At 43.4% G+C, this 22,239-nt stretch overlaps 1 pseudogene; it reads right to left on the bottom strand.

Annotated features, from left to right (window-relative positions):
• Positions 1-15,986: 15,986 nt before the first annotated feature.
• Positions 15,987-21,822, bottom strand: LOC124109682 (small ribosomal subunit protein eS7-like; annotated as a pseudogene).
• Between the last annotated feature and the right edge of the window lie 417 nt (positions 21,823-22,239).

The raw sequence follows: 22,239 nt of genomic DNA, 5'->3' as shown, positions 1-22,239 counted from the left end.
GGGCCGCGCTCTGTCCCCGGGCGGCCTCCCTTCCCCGCACCCCCAGCCGCCTGGGCGCGCTCGCACCAGCCGGTCGAACCGGCTCCGCAGCCTCGGCCGCGCGGCTGAGTCACCGCCCCGCCCCGCCCTGCGGCGACCCCGACGCCCCTGCGCTCAGCCGGAGCCTCCGCGGTGATGTCCCCTTGACAGAGGGACACTGAGACTCAGAGGAGCAGCTATAGCCCCTGCCAGGGCGTGAGACCCGGGCTGTGTGGTGTCAGCTATGGTTATGGTGCCCCGATGGGCACCTGGACGGAAAAGCGCCCGGGGGAAGGCTGGGAATGGGGAGGGTGGTGAAAGAGCAGCCTAGGGGACCGGGGTCCGTCCCTGGCCTGCTGTGTGACCTCAGGCAAATGACTTTTCCTCCCTGGGACCTACTTTGACCAGATGAAGAACAGCCCTGTTCTTTGAGTCTAGTCTTTCCCGCTGAGCAAGGTGCTTTCCTCATCAGTCTTCAGGTTCCTGTTCCCTCCTTCAAAAGTCAGGGATGATAATTCCTGTCCCTTGAGGTTGTCTGAAACAAAATGAGATACAAAATTAAGAAAATGTCTTAGAAACTCCCTAGAGTGTCTTTGTGGACAAAGCATAGATCTGGCAGGACACATATTAGAAGCTTTACTAATCCTGGTTGTGGGTTACTGAGCCCCTTTAATGTGCCAGCATGGATGGAGGTGTCCTTGTGCCATTCTCAGACTCCCTGTTAGTCAGGTGATTGCCTTCCTTTGGGTTCAGAGGGCTAATCACTCACCCTAGGCCACCTGGCCAGGATTCCCATCCAGGTCTCTGAGCCCAAGTTCTCCAAAGTGGCAGTACTGTGGCTGCCTGTGTGGACTCCCTAGGTCTTTGAGGCAGACCTCTGGAGGCACTTGCTGACACCTGATGGCATCTGTTCCCTGCCTGTGACCCCACCCACTGGTCAGTGGCCTTGATGGCAGGGGCTATCCTGATGTCTTAGGTGTTCCTTTTCTGTATACCTGTAGTGTCACTTACTGTGCACTGAGTGTGTCACATGGGTCAGTGCAGGGAGCTTCTGGAATTTGGGAAACACATGAACAGCAAAGGAGGGAGGGGAGCCATTTCTCCTGGGAAACCCCCTTGAGAATCACCAGATCACTGCCACCATCAGGCCAGGCTAGGAGCCACTCAGTGCGTGGGCTTCCAGGTCATCTGTCTGGAACAATGTTATGAACGGTGCAGCTGTTCCTAACAGCAAGGAACTACCAAAGTGACAACCAAGGGAGGGGAAAGGGGAGGATTTTGCTTTTTTATTTCACACTTGGTGGTGTTGGAATCTTACAATGAATAATCAATCGTTCATATCCTGCTTTTGTTTTTTAAAGAAAATGGGCCCTTGGGCTGGGATTGTGGCTTAGAGGTAGAGTGCTCGCCTGGCATGCATGAGGCACTGGGTTTGATCCTCAGCATCCCATAAAAATAAAATAAAGGTATGTGTCCACCTACAACTAATAAATAAATAAATAAATATTTAAATATATATATTAAAATATCTATTTATCTATTTATTTTTTTAAAATGGGCCCTTTATGGGCTGGGGGTGTGGCTCAAGTGGTAGTATGCTGGACTGGCATGCGTGCAGCCTGGGTTCGATCCTCAGCACCACATATAAAGATGTTGTGTCCGCCGAAAACCAAAAAATAAATATTAAAAAAAAATTCTCTCTCTCTCTCTCTTTAAAAAAAAATGGGCCCTTTACTATCACCACCCTGCCACCACTCGACCAATAGCTTTCTGATGGCAAATTCCACCTCCCCAGGGTCACTGCAAAGCTGGTGTCACATCTCAGGTATACACATGCAGGTGGCTTCTCTATCAGTGTTGGACAATCCCCTTGACATTCAGCCCATCTGGACACATTGAGTGCTTTTGCCTCCAGAAGCACAGATAATGGTTCTCTCTTTGTATATCTGGAGTGTTAAAAACAAAACAAAACAAAACAACAACAACAACAAAACACCCCCATTTTATCCATGAGAAAATGGAGACCCAGAAAAGTAAATAACTTTTCCAGGATAATATGACATATATCAATGATAGACCTGAGACCTGAATCCAGGCCTGATCTTGAAGCAGGTCCTAATTTCTGAGGGTATGTTGGAAATGCAGAGAGCCTCCAAAATTGTGCCTATTCTCTGGGGCCTCTAAAAAGGAAGAACTGTTTCACCTGATTCTCTCCAAAACATCATTTCCCGGCCATCAGCCAACCTCAGAGGCTGAAGTTATTGCCATTTCTTTTCTTTATTGCCAGGTGGCCAAAGTCCATCAGTCCCTGCCACCCGTGGCCCTTACCTCTGCCCCACCTGTCCATGCACTGGCCTGGGCCAGAGCTCTAGTTCCTTATTCTCCACCAACTTACTGTGGCATTCTGGTCATTCTCTGCGATTCCCCACCTCAGTTCTCCTAACTGTCCATTGGGGATAACGATCTGCCTTTCAGGCTTTCTGGGTTTCAGGGGCATTAATAACTTGAGCCATGTGAAAGTGGGTTGAAACCCAGCCAGAGAAACACAAGTAGCACTCCTCTCTCTTCCTGGAACATTTAACGACCAGGTGTGGCCCAGTGTACTTAAATTGGAGGCTGGGTCTTTCCAGGTGTGGCCTTCCCAGTGGAGCTGTGCTGGAGAGGTGGGTTCAGGCTGTCAGTCCGTGTACAACCCCTCCTCACTTTAAAAAAGTTCCCCACCTCATTTTAAGAACCCTTTCCCCATGTAAGTAAAATCTTCTCATAACCACACCATGTTCTATTTCATGCATGTATGTACATGTACATGAAACTAAAACCAACTAATCATGCTTGTCCAAGATAAGAGGGGGTGGTTATCTCTCTAAACTAATTATTTACTTATTATTGGTGGCAGGGACTGAACCCAGGGCACTTACCACTGAGCCACATCCCTAGCCCCTTTTAATATATAGAGAGGGTCTTGCTGAGTTGCTCAAGGCCTCACTGCTGAGTTGCTGAGGCTGGCATTGAACTCATGATCCTCTTGCCTCAGCTTCCTGAGCTGCTGGGATTACAGGTGTGTGCCATTGTACCTGGGTTAAACTAATTTTTAAAAATATTTATTTTTTAGGTGTAGTTGGACACAATACTTTTATTTTGTTATTTTATTTTATTTTTTAAAAATATTTTTATTTTATTTTTATGTGGTGCTGAGGATCGAACCCAGGGCCTCACACATGCTAGGCAAGTGCTCTACCACTGAGCCACACCCCCAGCCCTTAAACTAATTTTTAAAACTAATATGTGTACAAATCACAAGTTGTGGACAGTGTGAATTGGGGCATTTGTTATGTTGGTTTTCTTTCTTTTACATTTCTAAAAAACAAACAAGAAAGACTCACTATAGAAAACTTGGTGGCAAAACTCAGGAAAATGTAAAGAAGAAATCAGAGTTACCCATAATCCTTTGTCCCACCATGGCTAACCACCACTCACTTTTTTTTTAATATTTATTTTTTAGTTTTCGGTGGACACAACATCTTTATTTTATTTTTATGTGGTGCTGAGGATTGAACCCAGCGCCCTGCGCATGCCAGGAGAGCGCACTACCGCTTGAGCCACATCCCCAGCCCCCACCACTCACTTTTTGGAGGGTTTTTTGGTTTGGTTTGGTTTTTCCTATGTGTATATATCATTTATCACTTTTTCCTCCTCCAAGATTCCTGCCACCTGGTTCTACTCTCACCCTCTTCATCATCTTCATCTTTGTGGTCTTCCTTCATCCATTCAGGATTTGGATTTTTGTCCTAATGTCCTGCTCATCTGTGTGAATGACCCTTTAGTATCCTGCTTGACCTCCCCAGTGGCCTTCCTCATGACTGCAGCTGTCCTCTCCAGGGCCACACCTTGAACACCTCCCTGAGTTTCCAACCTCAATCAAGGCACAGAGGCCTCTGGCAGGCTGCCCACGTTCTGACTCCCACTGCCTCATCCCCAACTTCCAAAGGCCACTGGCCATTTCTGTCTTCTTCAAGTCAGTTTAGTGCCCTCCTGGCCTCTGTAGCATCAAGCCTAAAACCAAAAGTGGAGTGTCTGAAGGCCCGGTCAGGTGGCCTAGTGAGATGTCTTGGGCCAGGATGGTGGCGGGGGAGATAGAGGAGGGGAAATTTGAAATGTGATTTCATGACAAATTCTGAAAAGCACTTCTCCAACCCTCACCTCCTTACTCCTCTCAGTGGCTCCCCCAGCTCCACAAGGCCCCACTCTGTCCCTCCTCCTCTACCTTTCTTCTGAGTCCCTCCATCAGCCCATAACAGTCTCGAGTCTCTCTATCTTAAAAAGTACAACGCCCCTTGGCCCTCTTTGCATTTCTAGTTACTGCTTTGTCATCTCCTCTCCCTGACCCCTTGGAACTTCTGGAATGAGTTAGCCTTACTTGCTGCCTCCACTTTCCCAACTCCTACTTCCTCCTTCGTCCACAGAAAGTGGCCTCAGTCCTCTGGGGAAGAGCCCTTGCTGTGGTCACAGTGGACTTCTAACCTTGCTGAATCCAGTGCAGGCACTGGGTCCCTAACTCATTATTAATAGCCACCCCCTGTGCCTCCTGCCTTCTTTCCAGGGTTTGCTCCTGCATCCCTGGGGGCTTCCTTCTCGGTCTCCTTTGTGATTTTTTGTCATCAGCCCTGAGAGAAGTCGGCCCTGGGGGAGAGAGAGAAAAAGAGACCCTAAGTTGATAGAGATCCAAATCTATAAGGATGACCAGTCATGCTTGTCCCTTTAGTTAGATGAACAAAACCTCCAGCATATGCTTGTAACAGATCAACTAGAACAAAAACATAATTAATTTAAATGTCACCAGACTTACACAATGTGCCTACAAATGATTTATGGGTAGACTGCTTAACCAAAGAGAAACATTCTGAACCCCAAACATCAAACGATTATCATGGAATTTGGTTTTCAAAAGAGCTTGCCTGGGAACATGCACGTTTCTTTCCAGGAAAATCATATACATAATTAGAGAGCTCAACTGTCTTCTCTGAGTGGCAAGAGGTGCCTGCAACTCTGCCTTTGGAGTGTGTGTACCTTTTCTGTCCTTTAGTAAATCTTTGCTTGTGTCTTGCTTTTGACATGTCCTGGAATACTTTTCAGTGGTGAAAGTTGAGAAGCCATACAGGCAGAGGTGAGGTCCCATTCTCTTCCTTGGAGGAACCTCCTTGGTCGCCATTTTAGTAGCAGCTCAACCTTTGAATATTGGTTTTTCTTTGCGTCCTTTCTGCTTTCTTTATTATTCCCATTGGTTGGTTCATGGGTTTCCTTTGTATATGACTTTCCAATCACTGAACCCACCCTAGGCAGCTCCCCCAAGCATCTGGACCCAAATAGCCAATCACCTTGCTGCCCCACGCAGGTGGGTCACTCCACACAGCATCTCGCAGTCACCTCGAGCTCAGTATGTATCAACTGATCCATCTATCTTTTTCCCCAAACAGTACTGCCTCAGTTGGTGGCATCACCATACAAACAAGCCAAAAGCCTGGGAGGCATTCTTTTCTCTTTCTGCATGAAGGCAATCACCAAGTCCTGCCAGTTTACATCATAAATACTCCTCTAACAAGGGCCTTCCTCTTTTTCTCTGTTACTATTGCCCTGTTCACATGGCATCTGTTGGCCCCTAAACATTTTTCCAAACTACTGAGCAATCTTTCTAGAGCATAAATCAGATCATGTAATTCTTTTGCTTAAAACCAGTAACATCAAAGAAATTAAAGAAGACTTAAATAAATGGAAAGACATCCAAAGCTCATGGATTAGAAGACTAAATATGACTAGGATGGCCATTCTCCCCAAATTTATCTACAGGTTCAATATAATCCCTATCAAAATCCAACCTGGGACTGAGAGTGGCTAGTTCAGTGGTAGAGCACTTGCCTAGCATATGCAAGGCCCTGAGTTCAGTCCCAGCACCAAATAAATAAATAAATCCAACCTGCCTTTTTTTTTTTGCAGAAATTGATAAACTTATCCTAAAATATATATGGAATGCAAAAGATTCAAAATAGCCAAAACAATCTTGGGGATAGAAAACCAAATTGGAGGATTCACACGTCCCAATTTCAATTTACTCCAAAGTAAATTGTACAAGGTAATCAAGACAATATGGCAGTGGAATAAGGGTAGCCATAGACATGAACAGAGTAGAATTGAGAGTCCACAAATAAATAAGAAATAAGTGTGTGTGTGTGCATGCGTGTATGTGTGTGTGTTTTATTTGATTGGGGATATATTTTATACACACACACACACACACATAAATTTCAACTAAGGTGCCAAGATGACTCAAGGGAATAGTCTTTCAACAAGTGGAGCATGAACAATTGTGTTTCCATGCCAAGCTCGCCAGTGAACCACGTCCTCTTCTGAGAAGGCTTGCTGCTGGCAGGGCGGGGCCTGCATGAGTGAGGACAGGAGTGGAGCCCCTGGGGACAGAAAGCGGGGTCCCCCCCCATCTTGGAAGGAGTGAGACGTGCTGGTGTCTTGTCCATATACCATCAGTCCTTGCAGTGACTTGGGAAGGTGATGACTCACTTTGAGGTTGAGAAAACTGGTTGGTTTTTGTTTCGGTAATAAAAATTGAAACCAGGGATGCTCCTCCATTGAACTAGACTCCCAGTCCTTTTATTTTTATTTGACAGGTTCTCACTAAATTACTAGGGCTGATCTCAAACTTGTGATCCTCCTGCCTGGGCAGCTTAGTGAGATCCTGTCTTAAAAAATAAAAAGGGCTGGGCTGGGGATATAGCTCAGTTGGTAGAGTGCTTGCCTCACATGCAAAAGGCCCTGGGTTCAATCTCCAGAACCACAAATAAATAAATAAATAGATAGATAAAATAAAAAGGGCTGGGGATAGAGTTTAGTGGTAGCGCACCCCTGGTTAAATCCCCAGTACTGAAACAAAAGAAAGGAAGGGAAAAGAAAAAAGAAAGTGAAAAGACACCCTACAGGAGGGAGGAAATGTTTGCAAATCCAGTATCTAGCAAGGATCTAGTGTCCAGAACACTCCAACTCAACAACAAAAAGATAAACAAACCAACTAAAACCAGACAGAGCACGTTGGATGGTGCTAGCCTGTAGTCCCAGCTGTTTGGGAGGCTGAGGCTGGGGGCTGGCAGCCAGGAGTTCAGACCAGCCTGAGCAGCCCAGCAAGACCCTGCCTGTGCTGTGCATTGGGGTGGGGGGAGTAGCTCTTGCTTCTGTGACCCCATGCACTTCAGATTTTCCTCCTACTTCTGTAACCATTATTTCTTGATCTCTTCAGATGGTTTCTTAAGAAATGGACTTGAGATACCTAAGTTAAGTCTCAATGACCCATTTTTAAGGTTAATACTTTGGCCTTTATTGACCTTTATTGAGACCAGCCTTGGTCCAGTTATTATCATCAATAACTGGATTACTTCTGAGACCTTGCATTTCAGTACCCCGCTCCCTGATACCCATCTCCTATCTTTTTGCAATGGGAGGGATTGAATGGCGGGGAGGGAGAGGCTTGTGAGTGCTAAGCACAAACTCTGCCACTGAGGCTACACCCCAGCCCCAGCTCCTGTCTTTCCAGCTCACTTTAATACCATCTCAACAATTCGATTTTTTGAGATCTCCATTTTGTTAACCATTCATGGTGGCATACTTGAGAATTTGGTCAAACGGTCAAAGCCCTCTCTTCTTTGTTTGTAACCTCTTTCTCAGGGATTTCATTCAGCCCCTTGGCTTTGTACTGCCAATGCATCAGGAACTATCTCTCTTTCTGTACCATATACATGTCATATATACACACACACACACATACACATATATGTATGTATATATAAACATGTACATATATATGTATAATCAGGTTATTGAGCATTTGAAATGTGGCTAGTGTGACTCAGAAATGGACTTATTTAATTAATCAAAATTAAATAGCCAAATGCCGTGGCGCACATTTGTAATCCCAGTGGCTCAGTATGCTGAGGCAGGAGGAACAGGAGTTCAAAGCTAGCCTCAGCAACTTAGCAAGGCCCTGTCTCTAAATAAAATATTAAAAAGGGCTGGGATGTGACTCAGTGGCTAAGTGCTCCTGGGTTTAATCCCTCGTACCGAAAAAATAATAATAATAAATATTAAATAGTTATAGGGAGAGTAGATACCATACCGAACAGTGGAGGTAAATTACTCCCAATCTCTATTAAGTTACCCTGTTTTATTTTCTCCAAGGCATTTTCTTTAGGTGAAATAATCGTATTCATTTATTAATTTTCTGCTTCTAACTGTAAGAATTTTGGTTCTATGAAAACAGAAACCTTAAGAAACTTGTTTTTAGTTCATCACTCAATACTCAGTGCCTAGAAGAGCATCAGGGAAACAGTAGGCACTAAATAAATACTAACTGATGAATAAAGCATTACATGAGTGTTTCTCAGCATGTGATCTCCGAATGCTTGCTGGTCCTCAGGACCTTTTCAGAGGGTCTGTGAAGTCAAAATTATGCTCTTTATTCCCCCAAATTATTTGCATAATACTACTAAGATCTTGTCATATATATATATATATATATATGTGTGTGTGTGTGTGTGTGTGTGTATTTATATACATATATAATTTATTTTAGTTGTTGATGGGCCTTTATTTTATTCATTTACTTATCTGTGGTGCTGAGAATTGAACTCAGTGCCTCACACATGCTAGGCAAGTGCTCTACCACTGAGTCACAACCCAGTCCCTTATCTTGTCTTTTTGATGTTGAAAAAGAAATGGTGGATATAAGTGTTGGTCACTTAACAAAGAACAAAGCAGCACCCTAAGCCATGCTGGTAGTTGTATTCTTCTCTGCCATGTGCTCATGGCAAAAGAGAGAATGATATTAGTTCCATTTAAGAATGATTCCAGGCAGCTTGGGAGGCTGAGGCAGGAAGATCAAGAGTTCAAAGCCAGCCTCAGCAAAAGTGAGGCGCTAAGTAACTCAGTGAGACCCTGTCTCTAAAGAAAATACAAAATAGGGCTGGGGATGTGGCTCAGTGGTAGGGTCTCCCTGAGTTCAATCTCCAGTAGAAAGAAAGAAAGAAAGAAAGAAAGAAAGGAAGGAAGGAAGGAAGGAAGGAAGGAAGGAAGAAAAAAAGAAAAAAATTCTATGAAACAGCAAAGATTTTTAACTTCATTAAATCTCTAACCTTAAGTATACCTGTTTTATCTTTTTTCGTTTTCTTTCCTCTCTTTCTTCTTTCTTTTTTCTTTTGTTTCAGTGGTTGGGTTAATTCCAGGGCCTCATATCTTAGGCAAGGATGAGCTATATCCCCAGCCCCAAGTATACTTGCTATATATATTTCTTTTTCTTTTCCCTCTTTTCTTTTCTTTCTTTCTTTCTTTTTCTTTTCTTTCTTTTCTATTTTTTTTTTTTGAGACAGTCTAGCCATTTTTTCCAAGCTGGCCTCAAACTCCTGAACTCAGGTGATCCTGCTCCATTAGCCTCCCAAGTAGCTAGGACTACAGTCTGTGCCACTGTGCCAACATACTTTTAATTTTTTTTCTGTTTCAGTACTGGGGATTAAACCCAGAGGCACCCTACCACTGAGCCACATCTCCAGCCCTTTTTATTTTTTCTTTTGAAAAAGGGTCTTACTAAGTTGCCTGTGATGGCCTCAAACTTGCAGCCCTCCTGCCTCATCCTCCCAAGGAGCTGGAATTGCAGTCATGCACCCCACACCCAGCTCTTTTAAATATTTTTTTAGTTGCAGATGGACACAATACTTTTATTTTATTTGTTTATTTTTATGTGGTGCCAGGGATCAAACTCAGTGCCTCAGGCATACTAGGCAAGTGTTCTATCACTGAGCCACAACCCCAGTCCTGTCTTTCAAATATTTTGACAGAGTAGAAAGGGTTCTTCTGCATACCTATGTGCCATAGTTGTCTCAAGGAAAAGTCCCTGGGCAGCTGTTAGAGTTTCAAGCTAAATTAGACACTTTGCTCATGGAACATAATTTCTAGTTGAAAGAAGGATGGAAAAACATACTATGGTTGTACAAATGCAGATATTTTGTACACATTTTTTGTGGGGGGGTAAAGAGGGTTGAATTCAGGGGCACTTAAGCATTAAGACACATTCCCAGCCCTATTTTGTATTTTATTTAGAGACAGGATCTTACTGAGCTACTTATGCCTTACTTTTCCTATGGCTGATTTTGAACTCGAAATCCTTCTGCCTCAGCTTCCTAAGCCACTGGGATTACAGGTGTGTGCCATTGTGCTCGGCGCAAACATTTTTGATGACATGAATAAAGTAAGTCTATTACTTCAAGAGGAAAAATGTCAATATTTTCTGCTAAAAGCTATTGAATGAAAATTAAAATTTTGGAAAATTTGTATCCATCACCATGACTTTGAAAGTTTTCTGCTACTTAAAAACTTTCCGACAGTATCAGATTTAATAAATGTGATTTTTTTCTGTTGCATTATGAAATGTGTCAGCACTTGTAAAAATTTGCATAACTCCGTAAAACCATATATGCCAAGTGACCGATACGTGATGCTACAAAGTTATGCACGGATAAAAGATGCATTCAAAGTGCAAAATAAGGGAGACTGAGGCAGGAGGATTGGAAGTTTGAGATTGGCTAGGACAAGTCAGCAAGACCTTGTCTCAAAATAAAAAAATTAAAAAGGCTGGGGATATAGCTCAGTGGTAGAGTGCCCCTGGGTTCAATCCCTGATCAATGATAATAATAAAATACTCTTCTCTTTCCTAGTTACATATCTGTGTGAGAGTGAATTTTCTTCATGTGCTTGAGGCAAAATACCACATCTCAACAAAATGAATGATCAATCAGATAATGGGAGTCTAGCTGCCTTTCTCTAAGATAGACATTAAGATTGGCAAAAATGTAAAAACAAAGCTATTCTTATTAATTTTTACAATTTGGAAAAAGGTATTTTTCATTTAAAAATGTGTTAGTGGGCTGGGGATATAGCTTAGTTGGCAGAATGCTTACCTTGCATGCACAAGGCCCTGGGTTCAATCCCCAGCACCACACACACACACACACACACACACACACACACACACAAATGTGTTAGTGGTGGCACACGCTCAGGAACTGAGACAGGAGGATCATGAATTCAAAGCCAACCTCAGCAAAATCAAGGTGCTAAGCAACTCAGTGAGACCCTGTCTCTAAATAAAATACAAAATAGGGCTGGGATGTGGCTCAGTGGTTGAGTGTCCCTGAGTTCAATGCCCAGGACCCCATCCCCTAAAAAAAAAAAGAACATATATCAATAAATTATGGTATTATGAAGATTAATTGTTGTCTTCTTTGTGTTATTATGAATTAACATGTGTGAAGCACTTAGACTAGTGCCTGGCATATAATATCTCATAAATGTTAGCTTTTATTGTTCCCTCTGTAAAATTTGTCATTTTCTGGACACTAAACTGAAGATCTGGGAAAATGGCCAGCATACTATTAACTCCTGACTTAGTTCTACCAAGTCTTCTAATGTTTCTATTCATGTTAGGACATGATCTGAGCTTCAGGAGACCTTGGCTATGCAGCTGCTCCTCAAGGGCCACTATCTTCCTGGCCCAGGACCAGGGATTCCTCACTGATCTTCAATCCACCTCAATGCAGCCAAGTCTGAGAATTAGGGACCATCACTAGTGTCACAATTTGGAGGAGTGTTCCCCAAAGGTCCATGTGTCAAAGAACATTGGGCCCCATAGGGGTGCTATTGGGAGGTGGTGTTACCTTTGCAAGGTGAGGCCTAGTGGGAGGTTCTCAGCTCACTGGGGCTGGGCCCTTGGAGGAGACTATGGGACCCCAGGCTGACCTCTCTCTCTGCTTCTGGCTCATGATGTGAGTTTGCTGTCATGTACTCCACAATGTGCCACTCTGGTCAGAGGCCCAGAGTGATTGGGAAGCCTGATCTTGGACCAGAACCTCTAGAACCATGAGCAAAAACAAGATCTTTTCTCTTTATATACAAATTGCCTTAGGTATTTAGTTATAGTGACAATATTATACCAAGCAACACTCTACTCATTGTGTTAGTCAGAACTTCTTCAGTTAGAGAGGACAGAGTCCTAACTGAAATGGACTTTGGGTGGGGGGGAATAAAACTGTTGGATTAAGAAACTGAAAATTTAGGGGCTTCAGGCATGGTTAGATCAGAGCATTAAAATGATATCACCTGGGGCTCAGGCTGCATCTCAGTGGCAGAGTGTTTGTCTAGCACGTGGGAGGCATTGGATTCAATCCTTAGCACCACATAAAAATAAACAAATAAAGGCATCTGTCCATCTACAACTACAAAAAAAAAAAAAATCACCTGGTGTAGTCCAAGAGTGTAGCTGCCTCTTGCCTCCTTGTCAGCTCCGCTTTGCTCTGTACCTGTTCTAATGTCAGGCAGTCTCTGTCCACTAGTGGTCTCTGAAAGATCCATGCCTCCATCTTCTCAGCTTAGGAACCCCAGGAGAAAGCAGCCTCGATTCCCCTGTAAGTCCAGAAAAGCAAAATTCAGGTTTGATCTTAATTTTTCCAGCCCATCATGTTCTTCAGCCTTGTCCCAAAGTGATGTCATATGTGGCCTCAGAGGACTGAAACTGTACAGCAGGGGAGGGGAGGAAAGATTGGTGTTTACCTACAGTCTGTTCTGTGCTAAGCATTTTATATTTTCTCATTTTCAACCCACTAACTGCCACCTCCACTTCCTTCCAAGCTGACAAGGGAGGGGCCCCTTCTTATGACCATGGCCAACCCCTCTGCAGTGCCCTGGATCATCCCTCCATCTTAGGGACAAAGACCCACCAAATGCTTTCCTCTCCCTCTTATCCTGTCACTCTCTCCCTCCCCTTCCTATCTTTTCCTGCATCTCTGAACATGTTGAAGTCTCTTCCACTAAAAGGAAAAACTCACTTCCTGGTAGAGTTGGCCACTGTCTCCACTCATCACCTCCTACTTGCTTCTCAGCAAAAGGAAATCAATTTACTATGCTGTCATCTCCTGAGATTGCTTCTCTAAAGTTACCGATGACTTTCCACATGACAAATGCAGCCCTCAGTGGCCTGTCTGCTGACCGTGATGACCCTGCCTCCCTGCCAGAGCCCTCACCCCCTCAGCTTCCATTATTCTGGTCCTTCCGGGTTCTCCTTCTCCCTTTCCCTGGCTGCTAGTTTTATAGGCTGATGAGAAGAGAAAGTCAATTCTTCTCACATTCACCCCTATGCTTTCAAGTTATTTTCATGGGTGATTTGTCTTGCTCCTCCACCTGGGTCCCTGTCTATGGGTATCAATTTCTGTGCCCTAGCTCAAGTGTGTCCCCCCAAAAGCATGTGTTGGGAACTTAATCTCCAATGCAGCAGTGTTGGGGTAGCAGTGGGAGGTAGTTAGTGCATGTGGGCACAATCTTTTTTAAAAAATATTTTTATTAGTTATAGATGGACACAATATCTTTATTTTATTTGTTTATTTTTTTATGTGGTGCTGAGAATCGAAACCAGTGCCTCACACGTGCAAGGCAAATGGTCTACCACTGAGCTAAAACCCCAGCCCTGGGTGCCACCCTTGTGAATGGATTAATTATGCCAATTTAAAAAATGTAACTGGGGTGCATTTTTTTTAAGTGTAACTGAGACTTAGGCTGCCTTTCTCTAGGCAGTGAGTCTTTACCTAGACATGCAGATGCCACATGAGTGACTGCAAAACAGGATAAAGCTTGGTACCTCTGCTTTCATTTTGCATCTGTCTCCTTTATTAAACTTCGCGTCAGGTTCCTGCTCAGCTCTGCAGATAGGCACGTTAATCACTTGAGGCATGCTCATCTCCAAACTGGTAATACAAGTTTATTAGCCCTAAATTTACCTGATCTATCTCATCGTCCTTTCAGACTGAGGTCAGATTTGCACAGACTTGCAGCAGCCTGTTTCGGACCCCTGGAGCGGTGCCTAGAAGTCTTCTGTTGAGACTGCTTCCTCCAACAGGAGCAATCATGTCAAGGGGACTGAATTGTCCTCTGCAGGACCACAGGCCTGATGGATAAACATCCTGAGTAGCAAGTGGAAATTGCCCCTTCAAGTGATCAACCAGAGCTACCTTGCAGAACCAGAATGGAGAGGATGATCAACCAGGCCATAGTTAGATCAAGACTGTTTAATTATGCATATCTCTTACCCCCTGCCCCATTTCTTCTATTTAAACCTAAAGGTCCTGTCAGGGCTGAGATGCAGGATTTCACTTTGGTTTCCCAATGTGGCCATATGGATTAAAGTTTCCTTTCCTGCTTTTCACCATTATAATTGCTGCTCGTTTTGGGGTGGTGAATGGCCAGATCTTTGTTGGAACCCCCCAAGCCAGGTCTCTGGCCTAGGCCTCTGATAATGAATGGGCTGGAGGTGCAAGTTTGATCTCTCTTTCTCTGCCCCATCCCATGCAAGTACATGATAATGTTCTTTTGTCCTTCTCCCTTCTGCCATGGAATGAAGCAGAAAGAAAACTCTTTTTTTTTTTTTTTTTAAGAGAGAGAGAGAGAGAGAGAATTTTTTAATATTTATTTTTCGGCGGACACAACATCTTTGTATGTGGTGCTGAGGATCGAACCCGGGCCGCACGCATGCCAGGCGAGCACGTTACTGCTTGAGCCACATCCCCAGCCCAGAAAGAAAGCTCTTGCCAGATGTTGGTCCCTCGACCTTGGACTTTCCCGCCTCCAAACTGTGAGAAGTGAATCTCTGTTCTATACAAATTATCCAGTCTCAAGTATTCTGTTATAGTAACACCAAAGAGATGAAGCCTGGAAAAGAGCAGCTGCTTGCATCCAGTGGGTAATAAGTGAATTTCTTCAAAGGCAGGTGCCTGAGGGGTGGCACATTGGGAACCATATCCAGATCTAGAACTTTCTCCAATCCATGCATACAGACAGACCCCCAAATCAAACTTCAGCTGCATTTCCGGCTCAGGCTGGGATGAGGGCCAGCTCCCCTGCCTTGTTCTCCCTCAGATGACAACTGAGGCCTCAGAACTCAACCTCCCAGTGTCAGCTGTCTTCTTGTGTTGTCACGGTTCACCCACGGAGCCTGCTGTCTCAATGCAGGAGACAGCATGTCAGAGTGCAGAGAGCAAGGTGTCTGGAATTTAGAGCTGGGGTTTGTGGCGTGCTTGTTTTTCTATCTGACTAGGTATCATCTCCAGACAATTTCTGGCCACCTTTGAGAATGTTCATGAGCTCCTTCAGGTGTGCAAGATCCAGGCTCAGATGACTTTCAGTAATGGGGACCATGGTAAGGACATAAACAAAGTGAGGTGATCAGGGGAAGCTGTCAGCAGCCCCAAGCAGGTGCCTGGAGCAAAGGAACAATGACAGGCTTGTGCTCTAGCACTGTGCTCTCTGGGTGTGCCCCCAGCATGTGTGTCTCTCTTGCCAAACAGTCTCCCACCGTCAGTGGTCGGCCTCCATCACATCTGGATTATTCACGGCAGCACTTGGCTGGGGCCCAATCCTGCACCCAGGTGGCTCCAGCAGAGTTGACAGGGTGGCCCCACTGCATTTACATGACCTAGATCACTGTGATTCATGAAGCTGGATCAGTGAAGGTGCACTGGCCTCGGGAGGAGGCCTCGGGAGGTGCAGACACTCTGCTTCATGGTTTCCGTGTCTTCTTTAATTTATTTCTTTGTCCAATGCAGGGGTTGAATCAGTTGATCTAAAGGCTTTTTCAGTTCTGGCTTTCTAGGAATTTGTTGTTGTTATAGTTTGGCTGTACTTTAGCTCTGGCAAAGTGATGTGCTGTCAACTCAGTCTAAGGATTCAAATCATTCTGCTTATCAGTTAGGGATCAGTCCTGGGAAACAAATCACTCTAGTTATTTTAATCAGAAAGGGATTTTTTTTTTTAATGTGGTGCTCCTGGGGGTGGAACCCAGGGCCTTGCATGAGCTAGGCAAATGCTCCTCCACTGAGCTATATCCCCAGGCCCCAGAAAGGGAATTCAAAATTAACATCCTTACCCACAAGCTTCTTAAAGACACTAGTAAAAATTCCCCCCTTGTATTGCACACTGTTCTTCTGGGTTGTGTCCACATGAATCTTTATAAGCCAGCTGCCTTCCACCTTCACTTGGATGCCCTTGCCCACAGTTTTACTTGGGAAGACCAAGTCCTTAAGGAGTGTGGTGTGCATAGCTGTCAGTCTGTGGATGCTTCTGCTTATTTTTCATATGGATTTTCTTTTAACTGGCTTAAGCAAAATTCTCCTCTGAGCAACCAAGACCACATACTTCCTGCTGAACTTTTTCTCTGATTCTTGTACTAGCTGGACTTGGATGTCCGGAAAGATTTCAGCTGAGGAACGGAAACAAAGATTATGTTCACTTCCCAACCACCACCAACTTCAATTTCCTTGACTGTTGTGCTATTCAGCTCCCGTGGCTGAGCCTCAAGGTCAAGTTCATGTCTAGCAACAGCAACACCTTGGATGTGCTCAACTCATCAGGCTTATTGGACCTCTCTATCATGGCACTTGAGCTGAACGTGGCCTTCTCCTTGTTTATAGCTGGCTTAGAAAAAAGGAGAAAGTAGATGCTTAAAATAATAGTTGCAAGAGATGTTGGAGTGAGCTCTAAGTGAGCCTCCAGAAATAATTCCCAGAAAGGCTACAAACTCTGGCACAATCAGGAAGGTGACGAGTTAGATGAGTTAGTAGGCAAAGAGCCACTACTAATTATAATTGTTACTTTGAAAGTAGACCAAGTGAAAAGCCACAGAATGGAAAAAAATATTTGCAAATCATATACAGGTTGAACATCCCCAATCTAAAATTTTGAAATTCAAAATTCTCTAAAATCCAAAAGTTTTTGAGTACTGCAATGATACCACAAGTGGAAAATTCCACAGCTGGTCTTGTGGGATGGGTCAGTCAAAATGCAGGCCCATTAAAAATATTGTATAAAATTTCCTTCAGTCTATGTGTATAAGGATATGTAAAATAAAAAAATAATTTCATGTTCAGACTTGGATCCCATCTCCAGGAAATCTCATTATGTTTATATAAATGCTCTAAAACCTGAAAAAAAAAATCTGAAATCCAAAATAGTTCTGGCCCCAAGCATTTTAGATAAGAGATATCGAATTTCTATCTATTAAAAGACTTACACCCAGGGGCTGGGGATCTAGCTCAGTTGGTAGAGTGCTTGCCTCATATGCACAAAGTCCTTGGTTCAATTCCCATCACCACAAAAGAGGAAGGGAGGAAGGGAGGGAGGAAGGGAGGGGGAGAGGAGAGGGGGGAGAGAGAGAGAGAGAGAGAGAGAGAGAGAGAGAGAGAGAGAGAGAGAGAGACCCAGAATAGACACAGAATTCTTATAATTCAACAAGAACAAAAAACAATTTAAATATGGGCAAATGATTCAAATATTTCTCCAAAAAAACAAATGGTCAACGTACATGAAAGATGCTCAACAACATTCATCATTAGGGGGATATAATCAAAACTATGTCATACCCACTAGGATGACTATAATTAAGAAGACTAGTAAGTGTTGATGAGAATGTGGAGAATTCGGAACCCTGTGCATTGCTGGTGGGTAAAGTGCTACAGCTGCTGGGGAAGACAGTACAGCAATTCTTCAAACACTAAACATAGAATTACAGCAGGATCCAGCAATTCCATTTCATATTCCCCAAAGAATTGAAAGCAGGGATTCAAATGGATATTTATACACCAATATTCATAGTAGCAACATTTTTCACAGTAGTGCCAACGTGGAAACAATGTCAATGTCTGCCAGTGGATAAAGACAATATGGTATATTCAAAAAATATCTATACAATAGCCAGTGAAATATTATTCAGCCATAAAAAGAAATGCAGTACTGATACATACTACAACATGGGTGAGCCTTGAAAGCCAGGCTAAAGCTGGGAGTGGTGATGCATGCCTATCATCCTAGAGATTGGAAGCTAACACAGGAGAATTCCAAGTTCAAGGCCAGCCTGGGCAATTTAGTGAGACCCTGTTTCAAAATAAAAATTTTAAAAAGGGAGTGGATTGTAGTTCAATGGTAGAGTGTACCTGAGTTCAATCCCCAGTACCAGAAAACAACAAAAAAGACCAAAACATGCTAAGTGAAAGAAATCAGACACAAAAGACTACAAAGCTATGATTCCATTTACCCAAAGTATCCAGAACAGGCAAATTCCTAGAGACAGAAAGTAGATTAGTAGTTACCATGGGGAAGAGGTTATTGGGACAGATTACTAACAGCTTTCTCTGTAGAGTTATGAAAATGTTCTGGAAGTAGATAGATGTGATACTTATACAACTTCATGAAGATATTGACATCTACTGCATTGTATAGTTTAAAATGGTGATTTTTATGTTATATAATTATACTCAATTAAACAAACAAACAAACAAACAAAAGATTGGTTAGGGGTTCGTGGTAGAGCATGTGCTTAGCTCTGGGTTTGACCCCTAGCACCAAAGTGGAGGGTGGTGGTGCGGAACAAAGAAAAAAATGATTTTTTTTCTTTTTTCAGGGGGCAGCACTGGGGATTAAATTTAGGGCCTCATGGTTAAACTTTTGCTCCTTATGCCTGTACCTTTGGTCTTTTGTTAGAAGTCTCAGTACTTACAGGAGAAATACTTCCCCCAAAGCAAAGAGTAAATCCATTGAACTGGAAGTTCTCTGGCCTCTTTGGTCTCCTCTTCCACTGAACCAGTATCCTAGGTGGAGTGAGTGGTTCTATCAAGGAACATAGGGTTCCTGTTGCTCAGTGGGGGGAGGTAGGGGATGCTGGAAGGACATACCTGAAGGAGTGACTAGGGCTACTTCTAGTACTGCCAAACTCAAATTAAAAGTACTAAAAGTCTAGACCACTAAGGGCTCAGTTCCTTTAGGAATAAAAACTTCAACCAGCTGAGGTTCTGCCTGGGGGAAAAGAATGAAGCATGGAGAAAGAAGACTATGAATATAAGTAACTCATAAAATGCTGAGAAATGAGGGCAATGTGAGCATTTCATGTTCTTTCTTGCTCTATTATATTCCTTAAAATATGCCATGTCACATAATCCCAGAGATTCGGGAGGCTGAAGCAGGAGGATCATAAGTTTGAGGCTACTCTGGGCAACCTAGTGAGACTCTGCCTCAAAACAAAATTTAAAAAGGTCTGGGGATGTAGCTCAGTGGTAGACAGCCCCTGAGTTCAATCTCAGTACAGAAACAAAACAAAACAAAAACCTTCCCCTGGCCTTGCTCTCTCTCTCTCTCTTTTTTTTTTTTATTCTAAAGAACAAAACTTGAGCTTCTCAAGATGTCTCCAAGCTGGAACCATAAATAAATCTTTATTAGGCCATTTGACTATTCTATAGAACAGGCCAGCTGCTTTGGGACAATCCCCTGGATCTTAGTCAAGTGCCTTACTTGCTGAGAGACTGTGTTGATGAAATACCACAGAATGAATAAAAGGCATTTAATAAGTTCATGGATAAAGACAAGGATCATTATGATCATGATAGTGGACAATAATGCTAGGCCAGGCATTGTTATCTGTATTCACTTAATCCTCACAACCCCAAATGAAGAACCTGAGAGGTTAAATGATTTGTCCAAGTTACTTAAATAGTAGAGCTGGAATTCCAGCCCAGGCATTCTGGCTCTGGAAAATATCCTCTTAACCACCATCCTTCTCAAAATGAACATATAATCAAATTTAGAATAACTAGGGGGTGCATATCTTTTGTTTTGTAATAATTGGAATTTTTGTTATTTAAAATATATTCTGTGAATATTTTATGTTTTGTAGGCTTAAAATAATCCCTACCTTGGAAACAATCCATATCTTGAATGTCTTTTCCAGTGGGGACAAATCCCTTCCTTCTTTGTGATGAAAGGGATCTGATGTAATCCAACTGCTGCCGAGTGCCCAGCTGGTCTCCCAGAGCACAGAACAAGGCTCAGTAGCAAGCCAATAGCAGCTTCTAAAGGAGAATAGCCATTGCCAGAAATAGCATGGCTTGACTCCAAATTCTTAAGGTTCTGTGCTGTGGCTCTATACGAGAGCTTGCACAACATGTGTACAGCATCCTCATTTGCCAGGGGACCTTCACGCACTACTGGATCTGCTAGATCATAAACCCCCAAACTGCATCCACTGCAGCCTGTAGCAATTGGTGGATATTCTTTCTCTGGGCCTTCAGAGCTGGTAGCTTCCCAATTACTTGGTAAACAAGTCAGTGCTACATAACCAAATATCATGAGACCCAGAGGAGGCTCAGGATTTTCCTCGGTGGGGTGTACAGTGAAGAGCCCTCCTTTCATTTTAGAAGGGACTACTGTCATGCACCGGACTATTGCTCTGGACCCCCAAAAATTCTCTTAGAGGCTTTCTCCACAGCATGTTTTAGGAGGCATTTTGATATCTACTACTTCATGCTTACTAGGTCCAGAAACATGTTCAGTGATGTTCTGGGAGACGAGATAAGTGTCAACGGTTTAGAGTTCAACAGCACTGGGAGATGATATAATCCCGATGTTGGGCAGTGAGAGGGACTTATTGACCCAACAGGTAAAATTGGCTTATTTTCTGCTCTTCTGACAAGAAAAAACTGCATATTCCAGGTCAACATTCATGTTCAGTTGCATGACTCAGGTTCCAGGGGAAGAGAGATGCCTTACAAGATCACAACTGAAATTACAGCTATGAGTTGAGTCCTGCATAAGCCAAACAGGAACAATAGGGATCGTCACTCCTGAATCTCATTTTTGATGGTGGCATTAATATCTCATTCCCTCAGGGATGTACTGTTACTTTTGGCTTATGATTTTGGTGGAAAATGGTGATTCCAGGGTTTCCTTTGCTGTTCATCACAATAGCTGTTATTTTTGGGACAAGGTAAAGCTCCTACCAGTTGCTAAACACGTCTATGACAACGTGCCTACAGAAACTGTGAAATAGCCACAGAATAATCATGTGTGATAGACTCAGGCCCAAACTCCTTTTTATCACTTGACCCCCATGTAGGGGAGCCAAGTGAAAAAAAAAAGTATTACAAGCTGGATTGCTTAAATGATAGAAATTTATCATCTCACAGGTTGGAGGTCTGGGAGTTCTAGATTAAGGTATTGGTAGGGCTGGTTCCTTTGAAGGAATGTGAGGGAGAATCTGTTCTAGACCCTCCTAGATCCTAGAGGAATTAGTTTTCTGGCAACATTTTTCTTCCTTTGGCTTCTGCTGCACTGCTCACCCCAGTCTCTGCTTTCAGCTTCACACGGTGTTCAGCCTACGTGAGTAACTGCGTTCAAATTCCGCCTTTTTATACAGACACCTATCATATTGGATTAGGGGGCCACTCTGCTCTGGTACGACCTCATTTTGTTTTAATTATATCAGCAATGACTCTGTTTCTAAAAAGGTCACATTTTGAGGTACTTAGAGTTAGAACATATTGTCCCTCTAAAATTGTGGACACAATTTAATCCATAATACACCAAAAGTTCCTATTCTAACTAGTGGACCACAAAAACCTTTTAGATCTCTTGAGATTTGTGTTAGAATAGAACCAGTCTCCAAGTAGTCCTTAAAGGTCTGGGTATACTCATCTCACTGAGCACAGGAGCATAGGTAAATGGCTTAAGATTCCCCTGGGGAAAACTAGAATGTAGTTATGTGGTATTGCTGGGTGCTTCCTCCAGGATACCCAGCATCCCTTTATTTACGGACCTTAGTTCTGAGAATTGAATGTCCACTTTTTTTTTTTTTTTTGGTACCAGGGATTGAACCCAGGGGTGCTTACCCATTGAGTCACGTCCTCAGTTTATTTTTTATTTTTTGAAATAGGGTCTCATTTTGACTCAGGGAGCCTCACTAAATTGGTGAGGCTGGTTTTGAACTTGAGATCCTTCTGTCTCAGCCTCTGGACTCTCTGGGATTACAGGCATGTGCCACTGTACCCAGAAAGTCTCCATTTTGGAGAGCCTCTAGACCCTCTGGGATTAAAGGCATGCGCCACTGTACCCAGAAAGTCTCCATTTTGGAGAGCCTCTAGACCCTCTGGGATTAAAGGCATGTGCCACTGTACCCAGAAAGTCTCCATTTTGGACCTCAAAGGAGTTCTCTATTTACCAGACCTTAGGTTTTGTTTGATGTATAAACAAAGTAGGACATTAGTAGGTTCTCAATATGTTTCATCACTCCAGCTTTGTTGCCCTGGTAGA

Source organism: Marmota monax, unplaced genomic scaffold (assembly GCF_021218885.2).
Source record: "Marmota monax isolate L192 unplaced genomic scaffold, Marmota_monax_Labrador192_F-V1.1 WCK01_AAM20220418_F8-fsc00008, whole genome shotgun sequence".
NCBI classification, from domain to species: Eukaryota; Metazoa; Chordata; class Mammalia; order Rodentia; family Sciuridae; genus Marmota; species Marmota monax.
Note: the sequence above shows the minus strand (reverse complement) of the source record. Positions and strands in the feature narration are given on the sequence as shown.